This window comes from Phocoena sinus, chromosome 21, assembly GCF_008692025.1.
Source record: "Phocoena sinus isolate mPhoSin1 chromosome 21, mPhoSin1.pri, whole genome shotgun sequence".
In the NCBI taxonomy this organism is placed as follows: Eukaryota; Metazoa; Chordata; class Mammalia; order Artiodactyla; family Phocoenidae; genus Phocoena; species Phocoena sinus.
In genome coordinates, this window is record NC_045783.1 from 22,712,109 (window position 1) to 22,718,108 (window position 6,000).

Here is a 6,000-nt window from a genome sequence, read left to right on the forward strand (position 1 = left end):
ACACTTCAGGGGAGGGTAAGGAGTTCTGCTATCACCTGCATTCCCTAAAAATCCCTTGGTTTTGGTCTCCGTTTTTGCTCAGCCCCAAGTAAAGAAATATTTAAAAATAGAAACCCTGAGACATTTCCGTTGTTCTGAACCAGATGATCACCGACGCTGAAATGTTCCAGCTTTCCACTAGGGGGAGACTCTAACGCAGTCCAGGTGCCCGGAGGAGCTGTCATGGAAGGTACTGAACTGGTGGCGCAGTGGTTAAGAATCCGCCTGCCAATTCAGAGGACACAGGTTCGAGCCGTGCTCCGGGAAGATCCCACATGCCTCGGAGCAACTAAGCCCTTGTGCCACAACTACTGAAGTCCGCGTGCCTAGAGCCCGTGCTCTGCAACAAGAGAAGCCACTGCAGTGAGAAGCCCACTCTAGAAGAGTAGCCCCCGCTCACCGCAACTAGAGAAAGCCTGTGTGCAGCAACAAAGACCCCGCGCAGGCAAAAATAATAAATAAATTTATAAGAAAAGAAATGGGATTATTGGGTGTGTGTCTTCTAACTGGAAACACAACTCTTTTCTGTATATTGGCTTTGATATGACTTTGTGGTTAGATTTAATTTGGGTGCTGTCAGAGTGGATGTCCAGCCCCTATTTTTTTGTAATTTAAAAAGGTTAAACACTTTCTCTGCAGCCCAGGGCTTTTCCCCACCTCACTCTCTACTACCAAATAATACATATAATTGTCCCTTCTCTCTGGCTGAGCTGGGTACACACATAGTCAAATGAGTGGGTGGGCCCGTTCCTCTTAGTGTCGGACAACTCAGTGTCACCCTCACAAGAGCCCAGTGTCCGCCAGGCCTCTCTGGAAACTGTGACCTTCTCATTCAGTCTGACCAGCCATGTACTGCGAAGGCTACTCAATGCCAAGTCTACTCGGTACATTTATCACTTTGCCGGTATTAAAAATGCTTAAGAAGAAATGGGGTCATCCTTGCATTTTGAATTTTTTCTTTTCTTTTTACTTACTGTTTGAAAACCAGTGAGTAAAATGTATTTGCTTCTAGGGCAGTGACGTGGAGATGCTCTATTCTGATGGTAGGAGGTGCTGGGGTGGTGGGAAGAGCATCACTCTGGAGCCAGAAGATGTGTTTGAATCCCTGCAAAGCCTTACTTAGTGGTCCAAGGTTCTCGGTCTAACATAACCTCTCAGGCTTCAATTTCCATCAATTAAATAAGGATAATAATGCTCACGTCCTAGGACGTTTAGGAGGATGGAGAAAGATATGCAGGTGAAAAGGCACAGCACAGCAACCAGCACATAATAGGTGCTCAGCTCATTACTTCTCCCCTTTGGTCATGAAGTCTCTTTGCTAACTCATCAGTTTTTTTAAAGACTCTCACTCTCTGATGTCATTTTTCCTCATATTATTGAATGGCCTGTTGTCCTTTTTTTTTTTTTTTTTTTTTTTTTGCGGTACGTGGGCCTCTCACTGTTGTGGCCTCTCCCGTTGCGGAGCACAGGCTCCGGACGCGCAGGCTCAGCGGCCATGGCTCACGGGCCCAGCCGTTCCGCGGCATGTGGGATCTTCCCGGACCGGGGCACGAACCCGTGTCCCCTGCATCGGCAGGCGGACTCTAGGCCTGTTGTCTTGATCCATGTGAGAGGAGGATGTTCTTGGGCAAATCAGAAAGAGAAAGCCGTTTGTTAGGAACAGAGAACAGGATGTTTTTGTAATCGAAATGGATTAAAACTTCTTCCCAAACCAGGTGGCCAACGGCCCGCTGCCTCTGCCAGAGCCCCAGGTGCATTTCTGCCCATCTCTTGCTCGCCTAAGTGTGCTCCAGAGCCTAGGGCCACCCCACCAGGAGGCCCTTCATCCTCTCCTGATTTAGGATCTTCAGCTTCACCTCAAAATGACAGACGTCACAGTGCTTTGGTAGATGGTATTAAATTGAGGCTCTACTTCCACAGAACTGAATTTTAATCTTAAACATTTCTTTGGAAACTCCCGAGATTTGATAACGGACTCAGTGAGCATCTACATCCGACATTTCTCCACCCTCGGGGGCCTGGTTTACTGGTACCTGGTTGCAAAATCCCAACAACAACATAGCTTTAAGTTCAAGATTTATTTCCCTCTGCCTTCTTGGCTTCCCTGTTGGTACAGGACATGCATTCCAAAGGAAACACAATGCCAAGCGTGGTTAGGCTGCCTATGGCTTGATTGCCTCGGTTCAGCTACGTTTTCGATAAGTAGGTTTTTGCGGGCTGGCCTGGGGACTTTGCCATTATGTATCATTTTCTGGCTATGGGAGGTGAGGCCCAAATTCTAAATGACTGGCTTACCAACATACTTTCAGAATTTACATCGGGAAAAGCCAGTTCTTTTGTGAATGGCTGGAACTGGAAGCATGATTCAGATTAAAGAAGGGAATTTCTAAATGACAAGAGGGCCCATAGGAAATCTGTTTGCAAGAGGGGCTGACGTGCCTTAGGAAGGCAAGCAGGGCACACTTAGGTCCTTAGAGCAAGAGTCAAGGTCAGAGAGCCTGGTGACTCTGAGTAGAGAACACTGTCCTTCAGGCCAGCCCATGGACCAATGCCCATGCCTCAGAGCAAAGAGAGGCAAAAAACAGAGAGCCTATAATCGTTTCAAAATCAAAAGTTGTTTTTAAAAAAGGATTTAGAATATCCAAGGAAGGGTTTTCACCATGAGACCCTGTGTTCCTGCGGCATTGGGTAGGATTAGTGTTCTATAGCACACACGCTGGGAGATGCACATCAAAGAAACTGGATTCTGGACCAACATTGTCCTGACATCCCAGTCCCAGACCTGACCTGCCCAGCTTTGCCTCCATCTGTGGCCAAACTTGCCCTGAAGTCGTATCTCACGGAGTTGGTTGTATTTGAGAAGGTCTTCTAGAAAAGTTATGTCTTGGTTTATTTCTAATTTTTGCTTTTCTTAGCCTGTCCTGTCAAACTTCTGTCAGTCTGTGACAAGTGCCATGCCTCATCCACAGCACCTAATGGGATGTGACACAGGTGGCAGGTCAGGATAGTGATAACCAAGAGTCTGGAGGAAACGGATTCATTGTTGTAATAATAACTGAATACTCTCAAAAGGTATCATGACATGAACAGAATAGATGTGGAAGAAAGAAGTAATTGTTTCTGGTGCAGCTGACCTGCAGTGTGTGCACACTTGGGTTGATATCTGTATCTCTACTGACGCACAGCCTAGATCAATGGTTCTTAAATTTCAGTGGCCATAGGAATCACCAGTTACATTAGCATCTAGGAGAAGGGCCTCATCAGGTGATACTGAGGCAGGAGATTCTAGGAGCACACTTTCTACTATATCACTTTTTAAAAAATCATGTTAGTTGAGAGTCTTGTTACTTGCAATTCATATTACATGAAATATTTAAAACAGATAACCTCTACCCACTCACACTAGCTCATACATTTATCATATGATTTTTTAATTCCCTTGCACATCATTCAGAAACAAACCAGTGTAGGGGTATGTGTGTGTGTGTGTATGTATTGAAAAATAAAGGGTAATAATCATTTCCAACTTGTTGGAACCTCAACATAATTTGTGATATTCCTAGGGCTCTGGGAAACCGATTTCTGTTTTGTTTATTTTGCATAGTCATAGTCAAGGAATCACGAGAGAGAATGTGAATATTACCTTTATGAGCCCTGTAAAAGCCTCTATGAGTGCTTTGAAAAGCTTTTTTTTTTAATTGACCAAAAAGAAATCCTAACAAATAAATCTGATAGACCTGGGAACTTGTTTGCTATTGGATATTCTGGCGGATCTTTAGAAGCCCCAGCTGGAGCCATAACCCAAGGACAAAACAGTTTTAGGAAAATAGAATAAGACTCAGTGATTCAAGGGTATGTAACAGATATAGTCTCAGTAATACACAATCCCGGACCTTGCTGTGAGTTTCTTTGACGGGACAATGGTAATCCACATCCCCCTGGTGTCTCCCAAAACTGTTGTAAGCAACATGGCAGACTCTAATAAAAAGTATCGGGCTTCCCTGGTGGCGCAGTGCTTGAGAGTCCACCTGCCGATGCAGGGGATGCGGGTTCGTGCCCCGGTGCGGGAAGATCCCACATGCCACGGAGCAGCTGGGCCCGTGAGCCATGGCCGCTGAGCCTGCGCGTCCGGAGCCTGTGCTCCGCAACGGGAGAGGCCACAACAGTGAGAGGCCCGCGTACCGCAAAAAAAAAAAAAGTATCAAAGGATTTTATAGCCCTTCCAACCACCCTTCCCCAACAAGGAGGTTTCTAAGTTTCTCTGAGTCCTGTGATTTTGTTGTACTGATGTAGTTTAGTGATCTCCAAAGTGGGGTGTCCAGAATTGACCCACTGGGTATAGAAGAAAATGTTGGAGCTTTTCATATCAGTTTTATCTAAAAATAAAGAAGTTTAACATTACTAACACTAATACATATGTTGGAGTTTGGTATCCTCACAGGCAATATGTCCCAAATGCAATCATGGGACCCCTGTAGTATTCCCAGGATCTTAAGAAAAGAGTAGAGACTCTGATCAAGGAGGTTGGTGACAGCCCCTCATTCAGCAATCAGCTGTCGGTCATTGGAAGATATTGCAGTGGACATGTTCCTGGCTGTTATGGATCATGTTATTTAGATTTCACTAAACTAATCCTCACAGAGTGAACATGAGGCTTAAAACAATTTCTACGAGGAATTGCCTATGCCTTTACTACAGAAAACCCAGAAAATGTCCAAATAACCTAAATAATCAGTTGATGATAATAATAATTCAAACACAAGAGAATGCCAAGAAAATGAAAAAGCTGATATTTTTTCTACTCCCCAAGTGGACCCTTCATCTGCCCACATCATGGGATATTTTAAATATAGGAGATAACCTATTGGATTTGGAAAGAAGTTGGCCAATCTGTGAGAAAGTGCTTTTTGAAGAGTTGCATGCTATGAAAAGAGCAATTTGAAAGTGGATATTTGGAAACATTTCTATGTTTATGTGATTTTTTTTTACATGAAAAAAAATCTCTGTGTCACTTATAAAAACTCTCATATCAGTACACTGAAAGAAAGTATCAAAAATCTGTTAAAAATTCTTCCAAAATGATTTTTGGTGAGTTTTGACCCCATTTATTAACTGTACAAAAGTGAAAATCATTAGTTAGGAACAGTAACTGAGTGATGTCAGGGAAGATGAAATGTACTAGCAGAATTTAAACAAAAACTTTGCATAATCAATAGGATGAAATGAAAATGTGCATCTAAAGGGACACTTCTTCCATCCGGTTCTGTGCATCTTTGCAAGGGAATTTTTCAGCTGTAATAAGCAATAAACCCAAGTATCAAAGAGAAGGAAGGAAGGGAGGAAGGAAGGATGAAAGGAAGGAAGGGGAGTAAACCCATAACCTGAATTAGAGCCACTGTATCACAAGTATTAAACCAATGCATTCTAATATAACAAAGTGCATTCAATCATGCTACTCTCACTAAAGATTATTAATAGGTTTCATAGTGAGAGCAAAGTTTTAACTTAATAACAAATTACTTTTAAAAAATATATATATATATATAGAGAGAGAGAGGTACAAATATGAACTCTGTCTGGGAGCGGCTGAACTTTAAAATTTTCTTCTATGTACATTTTATAATGAATAAAATATATACATTGATAGTACCTGAATATTTTAAATCTCTCTCTCTCTCTCTCTCTCTCTCTCTCTGTGTCTGTTTCTCCCTCTCGTTTTTTTTACGGCTTGCATAAACAGTCAAAAAAGTTTGAAGACCACTGATTTAAATAGGAGTGAAAATGACATCTGGAAACATCCAAGAGAGGTGGAATTAATTTGGTTGATAATGTCGGCCTGAGAGCAGTGGCTAGGAGAGGGATCCACGGGGGTGAGTTGCTGGGAATGGGGAGGAGAGGCAGACTGGACTTGTTCTTTGTCAGTTTGTGTGTCAGAGAGATGAAGAAGAGAAGGAAAGCACT